Here is a 19,757-nt window from a genome sequence, read left to right as displayed (position 1 = left end):
TGGTAGGATAGTTAGTGACGCTATTGAAGCGTTTCGCTTCCCGCTACTTTGAACTGTAGGCCCAGTCCCGAAAAGTCTCTTTTTGCAGACGATGTTGTCCTTGCATCGACCAGGATTTTCGTGCTACATGCACAGAAATTTCGGATTTAGGATGTGTGAGTTGTGCCGAACTGTTCCCTCACTTACCTTAGGTGATTAGGGGGGGGGGGGGCAGTTGCTCCCCACTTTTTGCCACTTTTGCCCCAACACTATAGCCTCTTAATGCTAATTCTTATCTACCAAGAGACATTACTATCCTTGCACCCAGCTTTAGCACCCAGTCGCCACTACTGATACAGGCTCATATTTGGCAACACATCGAAGCATAGTGGATATTATTGGCGTGTTTAAAAGTAGTCGTATATTTCTTGTCACTAAGAAAACAATATGATTTTTTTACTCAACTTGCTACAACTGTTGTGTATTGTAATAATTTGCAGTAATTATCTAAGAGATGGAAATTTTCCAAATCGTGTAAAATTTAATAGCTGTAAGAAATTCGATAAATTGATTCATTCAATTCTAAAATAAGGTACCTTAACTTAATATGGCCTACCTAAGGTTTGCGATTGTTTCTGATGGTGTACAAAGTCACAAAGGTAAAACTAGTGGCACGATTCAAAAGAGGGAACATTTCTGGACGTTTACTGAAAATTGGAGCCAATTCCAGATAACAACATGGGCGTAGGGAAGATTTTATTAAAAAGTTGCCTTTAGGCCATATATTTTGTTATTTCACATCAAAATATGCAACAGAAATTGTAAATAAAGTATCACAATGTTGTTTTTATAGGTATATCAGTATATTGATATACTTGCATTTTATTTACATAATGACATGGGAGATTTGAACAAAGAAATTACATTGTTTACAAACCAATAAACAAGGGAGTGACATGTCACAATTTTTGTTAGCAGAAGACCATGAATTACACATCACAGTGTGGGCAAATGAAAGGTCCTTTATCATCCTGAGTTCCACACACACTACGTAAACATAAGAGTATCAAATGTCACATTTGCGCATGCCATTCACGATATATTCCTATGTAGGCCATATTGAGTACACCTAACATAGTGTTCTTTATTCGTTCGTTATGAACAGTACTTTATATTAAAGTCTAAACTAAGTACATTGTTGTAAAGTACAAATTATGAGTTATCATAATATTTACTAGAGATATAAACACCACTCACTTGGAAGATGTACTAATAACGTCACTAGGCAATATTATATCACGTAGAACACATTCACGAGGTCCAGTTATTTCTATTCTTTGTCCTCAAGTTACTGTACTATAGGTACAGCGAACAAGTTCAATAAAGCCATCCGGACAGTCTAAATGACACACTAAAGTCATTTGTTAAATTTACCATGTAACTACTTGGAAACAGTAAATAGGCCATATTGGGTTCAGGTACCTTATACTTTCCTCTCCGAAAGTGCAATTTCTAGCTACTACATTAAAAAAAAAATTCAAATACTCTTCTTCTCTCGATGTCTTGTTCAGGCTAAAATGACATCCTTCCACTAGATTAATAAATTCGATGTCATTCCCAACTGCAGTTCCACGCACTGACTGCTATCTTTGTATGCTCTTGTCGGCAAAGTTACTTTTTCTCTTACAAGAGTATTCTGTATATCGCAGAATGAAGCATTATCAAATTCATTCTCTGGAATGTGAGAAAGTGTAGCATACTCTAATTTCTGAATTTATACATTCATTTCTCTTCATCTGATATTCTGCAGAATATTTTCCCAACCATTCATGTATCCCGAATTGCTTCTTTGCGAAATCCGAGTCAAAGGGGTGCACGACCTCCCCCCCCCCCTCGACGGGCGCACTGTACAAATTACACACTTCCAGGAAATCCATAACCACATATTTCCACGAAAGATTAGGCTTTACAATTATGCAGATAGATGTTAATGCATAAATATGATAACTGTTTCCTAATATGAGGGACATATCTGCAATATCAATTTTCAATACATGCCAATATTATTGTCTGAAAGCTATTGTCCTTCGGCGGCAGATTATCTAGAAGCTGTATTTGCGGCTTGCAAACCCACTTTGTGTTCTCGTATGGTAATTCGATATAATTAACTGGGCACATTTACATACTGGGATGTTCTAAACACACCGTTTGACAGGTACCCCTCTACGAGAGTTTCTTTTATGTAAAAACAATTATGAGGTTTCACCTATAGGAACGCCTATTTATCAAGTTTATGTAGTCAGGACGCTACTCTATTACGGCCGCTTTCCAAATCTCAACGTTATGAAGATCAATATTAAAACATGGAAATTATATTTTAGCAAAACTAATTACGCTACTAATATTAAAGAAAGTTATCAGTTCCTGCTGTTTATGCGTTAGAGCAAGTTAAGTTACGAGTATGAAATCTCATACTGAAGTCAGGTCATTTTATTCTAAAAATACGATAGAATATACTGCTACTATCACATTGGCCATAAGTATTGTTTACGTGTGTACTAATTCAAATTTTAAATCAGGTAAAAACTCGCGTCATGGATAACTTCCCAACTACATAATTATTAAAATTCTATTTCTGAGGATATTTAGTCCACGAAGAGGAAAGACTTTACCTAGTGGTATAAGAATGCAAATTGTTCCTGGCTATTGCTTTTCATTCATTTGTAACCTTAGATGTAATGCTTGCCCTTGCATAGGGCATTGTTTGTTAGGAAAATTTCATTATTCTTAACTTTAAGAAACAGGATTCCTGCTTTAAACTGATCTCTGCTTTACTTTCCATGAATCGTCTTCACGATATTTGTTCGTAATCTTTGGGAATTATATTAGCACATACCACCAAATCCAAATACAATGTTATGAAAAAGTTATTCGTCCCCTCTCCTTGGGAAACACGCATCAGTGAACATCCACATGACGTCCGCGCTTCGGGACAAGCAAGCTCTTTCCTGAGCACGGAACAAGTCCCAGCTTGCTCCTCGACAAAACGAATACGTACCCTGCTACTATAAGGCACAGCAGTTTAAGTACCGGGTGACCAGAATTAAAGTTACCCAACTCAGAGCCCTCTGTAGTCTTTTTGAGGCATCGTAGAACTCTGAAATTAGGTGAATCCACTATGCAGATCATGGGGAAGAGGATGGCGATAAAAAATAGTTCAGTTTTCCGCCACCAGGTTGAAATGTCGCGCTGCAATAATGAATATTGAAAAACATAAGTCAGGTGCACAAATCTTTAAATCAGGAACAAGAGGCTCTATCCACCACTGCAACAGCCACTTCGGTGACAACTTCTTCTGCAATCGGTCGGCGGCCTCTCCTTGCTGCAACACCCAGATTTCCAGTCTCTTCAAATGTTTTCATCATCTTTCTTAACCCATGCGTCGTCATGGGCCCCTTTCGCATTACGATAACCTCGCAGTGCAGCTGCACTATTACTACCGTTCTGATAAAACAACTTCATCAGCAATGCATGTTCTTTCTAATATAATGGCATCGTGATCACTTCCAAATTTTTGTTCAGCACTCACATTAAGTGATATATCTGAGTTATTAATTACAAAGACATTTGCTAGTGGCTGGAAGTTGCGAGAAAATAATCTCTCGTTTATTGCAAGATTGCCAAGTAAAGGCGAATCCATAACAAATTGAAGCTGTTTACGTCATTATTGCAACCCATCATGGAAGTACAGCGCCACATTTAAACCTGGTGGCGGAAAGTGGAAGTATTTTCTTATTTATCGCCATCCTCTACCCCATGGTCTGCATAGTGGATTCACCTAATTTCAGAGTTCTACGATGCCTCAAACAGGCCACAGAGGGCTCTGAGTTTGGTAAGTTTAATTCTGGCCACCCGGTACAATGAGCCGCAAAGGTAACAGTTCGCAATTTTAGTTCCTTTTACTTCTTTCTCCTAGGTGATTTCGGTGAATGGAATTGTACAGTGAGATGCACAAGTATTGCTAGGTAAATTGTCCACGACCACTTTCATTATTCTTTTCTCTTGAATGCTACCTGTTTTGTAGGGATGAATGTTTGAGTGTGCTGGTGCGGAATGTGTCAAAAACTTGTTAGGTGTTTTTTCTTTTCTTTTCAATTCTTGAAGATCCCATTGCGTAAAGCAACGATAATAAATACGGTAATGGATAATTTGTTTGGCAATACTTATGTACCACACTGTACTTGCGCTTATTCGAGAGAATGTTATCCATTTTTCCTTATATATAAAAACACAGAATGGAAAAATGGGGGGGTTAATGGAAATAAACGAGTTAAAGAGGGGAAAGAGGGAGAGCTAGAGAGAGGCAGAGGGTAGGGAAGAAGGAAAACATATTATCTAACTTATCGCACAAGCCTCAACCAAACTCCCCGCGTTTCACCTTCTCTGCAGTTTTTTCGGGGATTGACCAAAAATGTATTATTTATGCTAAGAGAACTAAACCAATAACGAAGGCATTTAGTCTACGCATATGCCACACTATCTCTCGGTCCCAATTCACAGCGAGAATGGCTATTTTGACAAAATCGTGTTTCTTTCTGGCCGCTTCGGGGAGGAGGGATTCTAAGGTTGCCGGTTGATGCTCGAACAGGGGGACAGCGGTAGGCCTAAATGGCTGTTTGACAACAAGTTTCTTCTTGGGTAAACGCGGCAACAGCAGGTCACTGCCATAAAAGCATTCCCAGCGCCGGGTTTGAGCTTGGCCGGACTCTATACTCTGTCCCAGGAATCTCTGAAGCCAGCGAAAGAAAGCAAGTATCTGCGCAAGTAGTGACTCGACCAATGAACAAGTGCGAGGGAACGGGATTGCGTGGAGGGGGAAATGGCACTGCGGTTTTCAACATTTGCAGCAGCGTGTACGTCAGAATGGGGAGGCGGGGAGGTGTTGAGTCTTGTGCGGTGAGTGAGACTGGAAAAACATTAGGTGCGAAACACAAAGATAAAAAAAAAGACGAGGCAGATGATAGAAAGCAAGGGGGTAGGGGATAAGTTAGGTGTTTGAAATGCCAACGGTGAAGCAACAGAACACAATTGTCTACAATGTCAGACAGGGACAAATTCCCCCGTTTCTCCACAGAATGACGCTATAATCCGTGCGCTCTGGCTGGCAAACGGAAAATATTCACTTTGCTAACTGGCCTTTCCTGAGGGACATGACGCCAGTCGCACATTGTGTCATCACATAATTATTAATCAAACGGCCGTCAGGGACAGACAAACAAACCCCCCGGTTATTTCTAGCGATTCGGCGCATTTCGTGATTTCTGCCTGTCATTCATTGTCGCTTGTTTTGATTATTTACGAGCCGCGCTTCCCTTTCTGATCCGACGGTCCACCAAGGCAATGCTTCTCGTTAAGTGATAAACGAATGAGTGAGGTGGAGTGGGGGATAGAGCGATCTCTGGCGTCAGCAACCTGTTCCCAACGATGTCACTTCACCATTGCCGCCTTCGGCTATGTGTTATAAGCTAATAGTCTTTTGTGAACGCATTACCGCTCGTTGAATTGATGTCGAAACGGTCAGTCCGTCGTGGTGTAGTGGTTAGCGTAGTGTGCAGTGAAGGGAGGTTGGATTTGATGCATCTGTCCTTAATGGGTTATCTCTCAGTTTCATTATGTTAACAGTTGGTTTCAGTGTTGTGATCAGGTTAAAAGCAACAAGGACAAAAATATGTATTGTCTTATAATTTGGCATATGTGATCCTACACTACATATTGAATTGTCTGTTTCTCTAATTTGTTGATTGATTAATTTGGATTATTTTACTTAGCTTTTCTGTCACTTTTTTCTAATTGCGAACATGATGAATGATGATATGATGAATTTGATGAAGGGACACTCACAAAGAACGCCCATGCCCAACCCAGGATACAAACCTGGGTTCTTTTCGTCATACTTTTTTCTCCTTTCTGCATACATTGTTGGCAATTCTCCTTTTTTTCCATATTCTTCACAATTTGCCCTTGTGTGTCTCTGTAAACATCTTTGTCGTGCAGTATTTTTCTGATTTATTACCATTTTACATTCATCATCCCATCATTCATTCCTTGGTTTTCCATCTTGCTTTTGTATTACTTCAGTTGCTGTTTTCAGAATGACTTCTTTGAGTTGTTTCCAATCTTCATTTATATCTTGGGTATCAATAAAATTTTCCAAATTTTGGCTCATTTTTTTTCTATATTGTTTCAGAATTGCTTTACTATGCATATTGCTTTTATTCCATTTTATCTGTTGTCCTGGAATACTTTTTCGTACAGGTATTAATTTCTGTTTAATTACTACCTTGACCAAAAAATGATCCGAATCACAATTCAGACCCCTCATTGTTTTTACATCCTGCACCATTTCCTTTTTATGTTCGTTTACTAAAACATGGTCAATTTGGTTGGTAGTTTTCCCATCTGGGGACACCCAGGTACTTTTATGTATCTTTTTATGTTCATACTGTGTACTCATTACAGTCATATTATTTGCAATAGCATAGTTGCATACTAATTCTCCATTATTATTGGTTATCTCATGCAATGTATATTTACCTGTTACTTCTTTATATGCATCCTCTTTTCCTATTTTTGCAATTAAATCTCCCAACAGGACTATCAGGTCATGTCTCGGGGTTTTATCTTGCACTACTTGTAGTTCTTCATAAAACATATCTTTAATGTCATCATCTTTCTCTTCTGTTGGAGCATACACGTTTATAAATGTCACATTACAGAACCTTCCCTTCACTCTAAGTTTAGATATTCTTTCACTACACGGTTCAAACCCTAGTACATGTTTTACCATTTCTCTCTTTACTAGGAATCCAGTTCCGTGCTGACCCGTAGTTTCTTTACAACTGTAATACATAGAGTATTTGTCTTTCTTGATTTATCCATGCCCTTTCCATCTTACTTCCTGTAATGCGACTTTCTGCAACTTTGATGCTAAGACTTGATCAGCTATTTCTTGCATTTTTCCCGGTTTAAGCATAGTCATGATGTTCCATGTTCCTACACATATTATATCTTTCTTATTCCTTTTAATATGCCTAGGTCGTTTTCCATTAATCCATCCGGCTTTCTGTAATTGAGCTCTTTTAGCGGAAGGTTATTTTTATGAGACCAGGGTGCTGGCCTAGTGCTCAACCCCCATTTCTTTGGAGGACCAGGATTTTCTGTTAGGGTTTACTCCCTTAGCTGATAACACCCAGTTTAGGCGCTGGATACTCGCCTTCACCCTCCTCCGTCTGCTACAGCATTTTTGCTGCATTGCCCAGGGGTCACGCGGCTAACAGCCTTCGGGGACGTGGAGGTAGGATTTGTTGGTAGTATTGGTAGTTGTTATACCCAATGGCGTTCCTCAGTATTTACAGAGTGCTCATATCAGCATCCGAACACTCCCTGAGACCATACCAACCTTTGACCCCCAACCCGGGCTCCTGTCGTCATAGTGCGCTGTGTTAACCACTTCGCCAATGAGCCTGGCTTCCAATGTGTTGCCTTGGAAACACTGATGACTTTGGTGCCTAGTATCTCCCTATTATCTTATACTTTGGCAAACTTGAATGATGTCCTACGTGAATTGATAAAAAAACAAAGTTCCGACTTTCGTGGCGGAGTGGCTAGCACAGCGGGCTTGATCCCGGGTTCGAACCTCTGTCATGTCCCTTCATCAATCTCTACATATCAGCATCACTCATCCTTATCGTCGCCGTTAGCCAAAAGTAGCAGAAAACGACGCTAATTCCAAGCTGTTCTACATAGAGGTATCTGCGCCGAAGTTCTCTCTTCAACTAGGTGCCTGTAAAGAGGGATATTTCTTCAATTAAATAACCCTAGCTAAGTTACTTATTCAATTATTCAACTGTAATTCTCTCCAAACACTGAGTGACCGAATTGTACAGTCAGCGGCAATAAAAATGGGACACTTATATCCTGAAATATTAGTTTTCCTGCATAGCGTTAAGTGTGTTGCCTACGTTTAGGGCGGTGGCGCAACTTGCCGTTGGAAATTTGCTATTATATTCTACTTATCGCCTTAGATGCTGGCAAGACACGAAACGCCTTTCAGGAAAGAAAGTATTTTAGGATATAGGTGTCTCATTTTTATTGCTGGTGACTATACCTTATCCTGAGTAGATTCTTAAATCTTAGTGGAAATTGTAGTGGTGTGTCCATGCAACATAGAACGTTCCATGCCATCCGCTCTATTGTTCCAACCCTGTGCTGTGCTGCAAGACTTGGAACAAAGGAATAAGTTTTGAGTTGACGGAGAGTGTAGTACAAAAGTTTTCGTGTTTATTTTCCATTGTTAAGTTAGAATTTTTGAGGAAGGGGAGGAGGAAAGTCCTCCCTCTCTTTATTTTTGTCTATTCTTCCATTTTCTTTCAGTGACCGACGGAGAGGGAAAATGGCGCGCCAAAGTTGGTCCAGGAACAGGATGCTGGGCAGTTCCAACCGGATGCACAGATAGGAAGCTGAGAGGAAGATGGCGAGGCGATAGACTGATTGGTCCACTGAGCAAGGATGCTGGAGGGAGAAAAAGAAAAGTCCTAGGAAGAGGGAGAGAAATATGGGTAACAAAAGGGCGGGAGAAATCCAAAATAAATAAATAAACCCTGGGTAACTAGAGAGAAAAGGGGACGGTAAACCCTTCTTTCTGAAAGACGTTTCGGGCCAGGGAAACTTTTCCTTAAAACCAAGTTCTCTGTTGATAAACTTGAAACTTTTTTTTGCTCGTTCCTTTCTGCTGTTTTCTTTTTTCCCTCCTCGGCTCTAAGCGAAAATTTCCGGAGTTTTCCGACAAATAAAAGGACCAGAATGAAGAATGAAAGAAACAGAAGAAAGCGTCCCATTAAGCAAGGACAAGAAATCAAGCGAAAGATATTTTGGTGTAATTTGGACTAAATTATTTCCACCAGAATTGCCTTGTCGTGATATATGACTCTCGGATAGAGTAATGTTTTTTATAATCTTAAGTTTGCCACTTTTCGTGACAGAGTGATTTGGAGAAAGAGTGATGATTAGGTACATACATATTTTATTTTTTCTTCAGAATTTGGCCATACTTTGTAAAAGTGTCCGACTATACGGCTGGAATATAATGTGCACAATCTTATTGCACATAATTTAACATTATCCACATGGCGAAAGAACATTAAATGTAGGCTACATATTTTAGACATTCCTGGCAAAATAAAGTTTCCGAATTCTGTATGTCAACGCATATTTTGGAGATAGTACGTAAAATAAACGAAATACTTGCGATAATTGAAGATTTATTAAAATATTGATGTTAAAAACTGATTTGGAATTTCTGTCTGCAAATCTAAGCTCTTTGTGTGGCTTGATAGGAGAATTGGAAACTTCCACAAAACTGCTTTACGAAACAGAAGAGTTGAAAGAAAATGGAACCCTCTACTAACGACACGCTCGCAGGTGCTTCAAGACAAATGCCCAAGTTTACCAGGAAAAAACAAACCGCGCATATACCAATATTGTGTAATGTTACTCAGGCTGTGGAGACTGAACGTGTGTAGATGAAATTTATGGTATAAGTGTGCATCACATTTTGCACTTCGAATATGCACGTCTGACTATGTGTGATGTGAAGAGGTCGTTTTCACAAAATGAGTCTTTGTTGAGAGATAATCGCGGCGTAATTTCAAATGGACAATTGTGCTTTGTTGTTCATTGTAATAAATAGAATGCAACAAGCATAACGTCCTTCTGTCTATTTGTTTGACAGCACTTTGCAATTTTTAATGAAAATATTTTTTTTCCTTCTAGCCACATATTTCCATTGTTTTTCGAACATCAAATTCCTTTTTCAATTCCTTAGCACCTAAACATCCTCCCCCACAGTGATGATATGATGAAATTTCCGATGGAACGCATTGCATTATCATGTTGAGATACGTTAGACATTGAAGGAGCTTGATATTCCTATTCGATTACAGACCGTGAAAAACGTACGCGTGCTTAACATCCAAGAGGCTACATTTACAAAGCCTTGAAATAATGTTGAACTAATCCTTGTGGATGTAGTGTTCTTCAGTACAAGCAAGGTTCGAACCTTTGTGGTTTGATGTTTCTGTCATATATTCATAATATGTACTCTGGATGCAGAAGTTTCTCTCTCCACACACGCACCCCCTTGCTGGCAGTCTGATCTCTATCCGTAGCAACTATGCGAAACATTTGGTGTCATTGGACGGACGACTCTCGTACCAATATAGCCAACAACAAGAATGTGTGGAATGTAGACCTTCGGTCACATTGCAAATAGGTCTGTATTATGTTGTTGATGCAAAGATCTTCCTTTATGTTCCTCCGTCACTGAGAATCAAAGGACGAGAAATCGCTATCCGAATATTTGATGCATGCCAAATACTTTATGAGCTTCTTCCTGTGCCTTGCACCACGCCATGAAGGCATGTAGGGGGTGTGGAGTTAAGGCCCCACACTTTCTTGATCACGGACGAAGGTGAGGGTGATGTGGTCAGCACCACGCCGCTGACCGCCTTTACCCTCCAGAGTTTCCTCCAGTACCCACTCTGTACGACGCTGGGTGGGCGCCGGAGCCGCTGAACAGGTGAAAAAAATCCTCTGTTCTCCCCCGCTGGGGATCAAACCCGGGTCTCTCGCATGTTAGTCAGACGCCCTAACAACTCTTCATTCTTTTTTTGATAAAGGAAACCCCTAAGCTGCAGTTTCCCCCTTCACTCAATTTCTCTAATCTTTACATATCTCAATTTTTACTAATTTATCGGTATTTCTTGTTCAGAACAAACACAAATACCAATGTCCGAAACGGGATTCGAAAATACACGAATATAATAATTCGTGTATTTTTCTTATTGTGTAAAGCTTTCCTGAAAACGCGACGATGGGGATGAAGGATGATTAGATGAATTTGATGCACGAACAATCATCGTGAATCGATCACGTACACACACACTCACACAGTGTTAAAGGAGGCCCGGAGGAAGTACGCGAAAATCCAAATCTTCAAACGAAAGCAATAAGATCTGGAAAAATGAAAGTGGTAACTTCAACCTCCCCCCCCCCCCGTGAAATGGCCCCCAGTTACCAATTTTCTTGGAACAACTTTTAAAGCGAAGGTTAAAAATTGTACTTACGTAAGATTTTATAACCCTCTCCCCCTCCTAGCCGTCAGATGTGAAACATCCACATTTACAATTCAAGCCCCATCCGAAATAAAATCCTTCATACGCTAATGTTTATGCCTGTAAACGTTTATATAGTTTTTTCTGTGCTACTTCCAAATCTTTCTCCTTCGTTGCTTTAGTATTTTTCGGTACTATTATTAACTTTTATAGTTTTGCTTATTGCAAATGAAGCTCTTCTACTGATATATATCTCAAAATTCCTTTTCAAATGATTCAGTAAAAACACACTGCAATCAAGGGCTGACAAGTAAGTCAATACTTTTGAAATGAAAAAAAAAAAGGATTTTTAAAATGCATGAAACAAATGTTGTTATCTGCATGCACCTTCGAGACAACACACCGAATTGCGAGTATTTTACTAACGCGAGCATTTTATTTCAGAGAACAACAACGTGGTCACATTTCTGGAGGCAGGACGAGAGGGAAAAAAAGGAGATAGAGAGAAATTCATTTTGTTGGTTTCATTCCTTCAGATCCTTTCCCCGTGTTCATCATTGGGATTGACCTGATTCTCAAAAGCCATATCTGAGAGAAGGCGGATTTGTTTCATTGGACGCTTGCCGACATGCGAAGGAGCCTCCCGCCCCCTCCTTCCCCTCTGCGGTATCCAATATGTTAGTTGGCGAAGTCCCAAGCTCTCGTTGATTAGACGAAGAGGCTTAGTATTTATAAATATATACGGTTTTCGCTCTCAAAGAGCCTCCACTGCCTCCGTTCTTCATTCCTTGTTTTGAGTCTTTCTTCAATTTCCTTATTACATATCCTACGTCAAAACATTTATTTCAACCTTTCTCCGTAGGCCCCTTATGGAAATAACCGTTTGCTGTTGTGCATGTGGGAAAGGGGAACAATGTTCCCCCATAACCGCAGAGAGAGTTATGTGAGGGTACTTGCGCTTCCGTAATAAAAGTGTATAATGAACACTAGTTGTTATGTTCTTAATGCTAGAAGACCGAAATTTATTTGTGTTTAATTCAGGGATTGTTCTTAATTTTATTTTTGTCCGGACGAAACTGCACACGTCCTGGATAATGTTGCATTGCAACGTTTTGCATTTTAAACCGTTTTAAAGAAATCTGGCAAAATATATCCGCCCGAACGTCGTGGACCGAGGCATGTCTGGGTCTCGTCCAGAAATACGAGACGAAACGAGATCAGACCCTTTGAAACTTGTTCAGACGAAACTAGAAACGAGACAGACCTGTGGGAAATCGGAACAAGATAAGACTTGGTGACTCATTCGACACTTCGGCATTACTATAAGAATCAGTACCTGATTTTCTTTTTACATATACGAGGTGTGGCTAGAAAAAACCGGATTGATGTTGCTGTGGACAAAAGGCAAGCATGTCAAGGTCAAGCAGTGATTGATTGTATAACGTGATATCCTGCCTATTGACTGTGTGATTGCCCAGGGTGCGTAGCGCTCAGTTCCGCTGTAGCTTGTAGACGAAGTGAACCGTACATCTGTGCTCCGTCGGAAAAAATGTTAAGTGTGAAAGTGGAACAGCGTATCAATTTGAAGTTTCTTATGAAACTAGGAAAATCCGCCACAGAAACTTATGTTCTGTTGAAGGAAGTGTACGGAGATGAGTGTTTATCACGCACGCAAGTGTTTGAGTGGTTTCAAAGGTTTAAATAGGGACGAGAAGTGATCGCGGACGACTCGCGTCCTGCACGGCCTTGCACGTCAAAAACTGAATCAAAAATTGCAAATGTCGGCAAATTGATTCGAATTGGGTACCCCAAAATCAAACTGTCAACCAACATTATTTTATTACGGTGCTGAGGACCCTTCATGAGCGAGTAAGGAGACGACGACCTGATTTGTGGAAAAGGAAGTCATGGCTTATTTATGAGGAAAATGTTCCTGCCCACACGGCATTGTCAGTCAATGCTTTTTTGTCCAAGTATGGGATCCCAGTGTTAGAACATCCACCCTATTCGCCGGATCTCGCCCCATGTGACTGTTTTTTTATTTTCAAAGGTCAAATCAGCACTGAAAGAAACCAGATTTACGACCCTAGAATCTGTGAAAACAGAAGCGACGGAGGTTATGAAGATTGTTTCAGAAAATGATTTCCAGCACTGCTTCCAGCAATGGAAGATTCGTATGGTGCGGTGTATCGATAGTGCAGGGGAGTACTTTTAATGGGATAATGTTCGTATTGTACAAAATAACCAATAACATATTTTGTAGCAACAGTCCGGTTTTTTCTAGCCACATCTCGTGTGCCATGCATTCGTCCCTCACCGTGGCCGTCCTCACGTCTAGCTTTGGGCTCCGGCTACGGGACGTGTACAGGTTCGAATCTCCTGGAGGAAGCGTAACAACTTTACTCCTGATATTTCGGCCTGTGTATAGAACCGGTGGCCACCCACCATCGTGAGGAAATTGGGGAGCTACGAGTGAGTAGCGTAACCTGGTAATGAAAACCTACGACGACGACGACGACGACGACTGGGGTTTCGTCGTGCTGACCACACGTCACGCCGTAACTAGTCGGATGATCTCCCACCTCGGGTGAGTGAGTAGAATGAGGTAGGAGTGAGGCTCTCAATGGGCTGTTGCGTCACCGGTTGTTATTTTTACCTAGGTATTATGTCATCAGCGTATTGTAATAGCACAGTTAACTAGATATTGACCCTTGGTTGCATACATTCAGCACAGAGTTATATTTTCTTCGAGGATTGTTACACTGAAAACGAGGCGTCAAACAAAATGAAGAATTTACAAGAAAAATATTAAAAGTTGTTCCCTTATTGATCTCTATACTACTACAAAGTTTTTGCCTATCGAGACTCGATGAAGACCAAGACGAGACGGAAACGAGCCTGGGAGCGAGACAGACCTTCTCACACACATGTGACTAGAGGAAACTGTGCCAAGTTTTTTCTCGTGTCTTCCCTACACTATCTTCAACTAGTGATAATATGAGAATTATAACACCATTAAGCCTTGTTTCCATGATATTAAAAACTCAATATGCTGACCACGGCAGAAATTTATTTTATTATAAAACATAAACTAAACGTAACGTTTCAACCTTCTAGCAAGGTTTTCTTCAGACTCTGCACAAAGTACAAATGTAAGAAGGTACAAAGCAGGACGATATATATACACAAACATTACTCCCCTCCAGACTATTAGAAAGTTGTTCTGGAAACTATCTAGCAGGTGGCTTTCCCTTGTCAATTGTACTTTCAACTAAAAGGCTAAACATATTTTCTTCCATATAGAATGTGGTTGGACTTTTTATCTCACGCTCTTTTTCCTTCATTCTTCTTCCTTCTTAGCGATTTAGGTGAAAGTACAGTTGACAAGGGAAATCCACCTGCTAGAAAGTTTCCAGAACAACTTTCTAATAGTCTGGAGGGGAGTAATGTTTGTGTATATATATATATATCGTCCTGTTTTGTACCTTCTTACATTTGTACTTGGTGCAGAGTCTGAAGAAGACCTTGCTAGAAGGTTGAAATGTTACGTTTAGTTTATGTTTTATAATAAAATTAATTTCTGCCTTGGTCAGCATAATGAGTTTTTAATAATATGAGAAGCGCAAAAGATAACTAATTGGCTATCGTTGCTTACTCGAAACGTTAAGCACAGCGCGCTACGACATCAGAAGTCTCGGGTTCGAATCCCGGCCTGGGCATTGATTTTTCTTTTCTTTGTGGATGCTCCTTTATGAATTTCATCACATTATCCCTCTTCCTCATCTCCGGGATTAGCCAAATGTGGCAGAAACCAAATCAATGAACCAATCGGATCGTTAAGTTACGCATGACGTGAGGACAAGAAAGATGGTAGAGAGAGTATCGTCCATGCATTCGCCTATGGTGTCTGAGGAAAATTAAAGGGAAAACTCAAAACGACTCTCTAAACAAAAGCAGATTACAATATACAGGGTCTCTACAAACGAATTCCGGTGTTTAAAAAGTCATAACAGATTTTAAGGGCAAAATGATGTTCGGGAAAGGAAAAAATGTTCTGAAAATGTTGATGAAATGCGTTTATTGAGGTCTAAACCAGTTACACTAACATTATTTATTCTACACTGTAGTAAATAACATTATTAGTAATTAGCAAAAGAATTCCCTGACATTCGCTACGATACTCGACGGCAAGCGGCCCGGCGTCAGAGCTTGTCTTTCCCGGCGAACGGGTTCCGCGACAGTCGCTAGAGTAGGCTATTAAAATTACAGTTTTCATATTGTGTACTAACCTTGACTACAGAAGGTGTTGAGAATGATGTCCCTCTGCTGCAAAACATTCCTGGCATCTCCGAAGGAAATTGGCATTTACACGTGCAAGTCCGTCTACTGCAATTCTCCCGATTTCTCGTACAATACTCTCTTTTAACACATGGATGGTTGTGGATTGTCTTTGTATACTTTATTTTTTAGATTTCCCCATAAATAAAAATCACAGGATGACAAATCGGGGGACCTAGAGGGTTTTTGAAACACCCGTTTCTTGTGAGAGGCGGCGGATAGATTTCCGAGGAGACTGTTCTAACCTTTGTCCTATCTCATCGAGTTTTTTCCTCAGTAAGTACACGTAGGTTTTTCTTTCCACTTTTATTCTCAACTGACCCTGTTACTCTAAACTTTTTTACGAAGTTTAATATAGTGGTCCTATGTGGAACGGGAACACCAGGAAATTTCGTTGCAAAACGTCGTCGCACTTCTCCACAATTCCTCTTTCCGAAGTAACACTCGACAAGATAAATCCTTTGTTGTAATGTAAACTTTTGTGGTGCCATATTAAGCCACAACCATCAACACACAGACACGACACAACACAACTTCCGAGGGAGGATTATACTGGCGTCAGTATGCAACGTCAAGAGAAAGGGAAAGAGAGTGAAGGCAGGGAGAGCGAAAAAAAAAGACTGTAACGTGCGACTGTCGCGGACCCCGTTCACCGGAAAAGACAAGCGCTGACGGCGGGCCGCTTACCGCCGAATCTCGTAGCGAATGTCAGAGAATGCTCTGTATAATTTACTATATACCATTTTATAGTTCTCCTTCAGCTCTACAAAATGAGACTATAGTATTTTATGTAGCTGCTCAAGAAGAGTGAAAATCATTTATTTTTCTGTCCATTTTTTTTAACAAAACATGAAAGAAAAGAAAGGAAGAAGGTGCTGAAGCATCAAGGAGGAGGTAAAGATAAATGTTTTAATCTCACGAAAAGGTGAAACAAAAGGTGCAATAAAGTGTGTTCATTTTTACTCGATTTCATGTCCTAAAATACATATCTCAAACGATCGGTTTGAAAACAGCTATATTTTTGGAAAGGTGTTGCACATTAAAACCCGTTCCGTAGTCATAACAAATTCAATATGTGAGATAGAAGTGTACTGTTTTACAAACGTGTTTGAGAACTCGAAACTTAATGTTGCGTCATTAGTTGACATTCCGTGTGCAGCGTTAGACCTGCAATTTCCTAACATGTGGATTGGAAAAGCAAAGCCGGGTCCATGGCCATCAGAAACTCCTGACATAACACCCCTTTATTTCCTTGTGTGGAGATATGTTAAGAACTTGGTGTACGTTAGAAGACCATTGACATCTGCAACAGTAGATATAGCATCCAAAGCAACAATAATTCCAGACATATTGGCGCACACGTGTCAAGAGACAGAGCGTTTGGATGTATACAGATCTACGAATGGCAGAATGCCAATGAAACAAATAACTCCAACGTATGCTCTTTCATGTTATTTATAATTGTAAGTTGACTTTGTTGCCTTTCACATGTCAAATTTCTTGTGAAACACCAGAGTACTTATGTTGACAACCAGTAAATTCTCTATATGAAGACCACGTGGTTGGCCAGTAATCATACACGGAGACCAAACTATAATTCAAACAAGATTGAGCTAGGGTACTGTGCAAACGCGATATGTTCCATCGTTACAGGTTCTTGAATGAACTGACCAATCAGGTTGGTTTATTCACCTGTCATTAAGCGTATTGGTTAGTCTTGACTACGGCTGAGAGAAGAGGACATCCCTGGATGCCCACAACGTTATTGTGTGCGTGTCAAGTGACTCTGCTATTTAAATTATGCATACAAGTATCGGCTAGAAAAAACACACACCGCCTTGCTTGCAAAACAAACTCGAAGTTCGCCTGGAGGGAGTGGTAATTGATCGTCATTGCATTTCAGGCATTCATCGCCTGAACAGATCAAATCGCTAACGGTTAACCATTATTCGACCGATAATTAATTAAAACCCACAACGTTTGGACCAAAATACAGCGAACAGGTCTTTTTTATCTGTAACGGGCATGCGAAAACGAAAAGGGGGGTTTCGCGGGCGTATATACAAAAGTAACAACGATATTCAAAACACGAGAACTGTTATGGCCCATTTGCAGTCAGTAATGAGCAGTGGACCGAAACATGACCGCTGAGAGAGAGAAACGAAAAAAAAAGAACAAAATGGGGGTAGAAGACAAACTGTCCAGTTAGTGGAGAGGAGGGGGGATGAATAGTACGACAATTTGCGATGTCCCCTACCTCGCTACGGGAATCAAGTGTAGAAATCAAGCCGGTAACGACGTAAAACACAAAACACACAAGATAGAATAGTTGGATTCCTGACATCCATTAAAATTCACAGCGACGGTTAGTTCGGGATGGAAACACGCTCCGGAATGCAAAAGAGGTGGGGGATAACCCCCCCACCATCCCGGTGCTCACCCCCACTATGTTTCTGTTTATTAACATTCGCCACCACCAGAGGGGGGAGAGGGTAGAGGTAGCAGGGCGTAGGTAGTCACACAGAACCGCATTCGACTTGATGTATGCCGCGGGGTCACCTATAAACATTCACGGATGTATATAGATTCCGGCTGATGGTCCTTTTATCAATGCGATAAAAATGTAATGTGTTTAATTTATAGCTGATATTTTACTTCTTAATTAGAGTAGGACGTTATGTAAATATATGCAAACGTGTATGGCTGCTGATTAATTTGTTGTTTCGGTAATCAACGGGAATTTGCTCTCGAAAATGATTCAAGCCAAACAATGCTAACTGGACGTTTGTCCGACCCGTAACGGCATTGTCATGCAATTTATTTCGAAATGAGTTTTTGTTTGATTTCCGTTTCTGTTATTTTTTTCCCTCCTCTCCTTCCTTGTTTGTCATCAGATTTTCGTCGATAATTGAGATTTTATTTCAATTGTCGCTGGTATTGTGGTTTTGCTATTCTTAAATCATCCGATGAGGGACGTGTTGAAGCTCTGAATTAATAACCACGACTGGACGGCTGGAAAACAACGAGCGAATTTCCGCTTCGAAAGCTGAAGGAAAGAAGGGGGGGGGGGGTGAAATGTCCTGCGATTACCATTTTGTAGTATGTATTAGAAACCGTAGATCGTTGAAACATCCCTGGATTTAATCTTAAACCTAGTCTGCGGACCTATAGATGAATGCACCTACGACCTCATTCCATGCAAGGATGCGCTGTTGGATGCGTTGTAGTTTCTGCGCATGCGTCTCAACAACATTAGCTTTATGTGGGCGGAGCGTTCCTTGCCACGTCAAATCTTAGACAAGCTTACAGTATGTACATTATATACACACAGTCAAGGATGATCCGAAAATAATTGCCTGATACTCCATTACTACTATTTACTTTTTATCAAAAATCATAACTTTAAATGAAGTTACGTTTGAACCAAGCAACTAAAATTCAGTCAACCCTTTCGCGAAGAAGAATGAGACGTCAATACTTTGAGGTCACCTTGGATAAACCTTAAGACATTGTCTTCCACACTACCTATCAGTCAACACTAAATGCGACTTCCACTCCTATATATATATATATATATATATATATATATATATATATATATATATATATATATATATATATATATATATACCGGGTGTTCCGTTCAAATGTAACGGAATTTAAATTACTCGTAGAAAAGAAAGTATGAATGATAGAGCAATGAATTTTCAGAGAATTGAAGAAAAACTCATAAATTTTATTTTCCAGACACTAATACACCTCCACATGTGCCCCATTGGTAGCACGAACAATATCCAGCCTGTATTAAATTTTTGCCATGTCCTCTCCAACATGTCCCCTGTTACTGTTGCAATCGTATCACGCATGTAGGTTTCGTAACTCTGGGATGTTATTCACTGGAGCCGCAAACACAGGAATTGCATAGATGCCTGGCAGATGGATTTACTCGGTCTTCTCTGAAACCCCGCTCGAATTTCTTCCACCTTTTCCTTTGACACACGACGGCGAGCTACACCAGATTGTTTTAGGACCCTGCCGGTTGTTTGAAACTTACTAAACCACAGCCTAATTGATTTAGAATTAGGTGCAACTCCTCTGTACACTCGTCTGAAATTTCGTTGCAATCACAGATTTTGTCTCAGCATACCACACCACTGCCTGCGCGCGTTGTTGAACAGTAGCAGTTTTTATTTATGCGACCGTGGCGCTGCGTAGTGAGCAAACGGACAACTTCAAGTCATGAAAACAAAACTGGAAGATCTGGTTTTT

The sequence above is a fragment of the Lepisma saccharinum genome, chromosome 4 (assembly GCF_977018435.1).
Source record: "Lepisma saccharinum chromosome 4, izLepSacc3.1, whole genome shotgun sequence".
NCBI lineage: Eukaryota > Metazoa > Arthropoda > Insecta > Zygentoma > Lepismatidae > Lepisma > Lepisma saccharinum.
Note: the sequence above shows the minus strand (reverse complement) of the source record.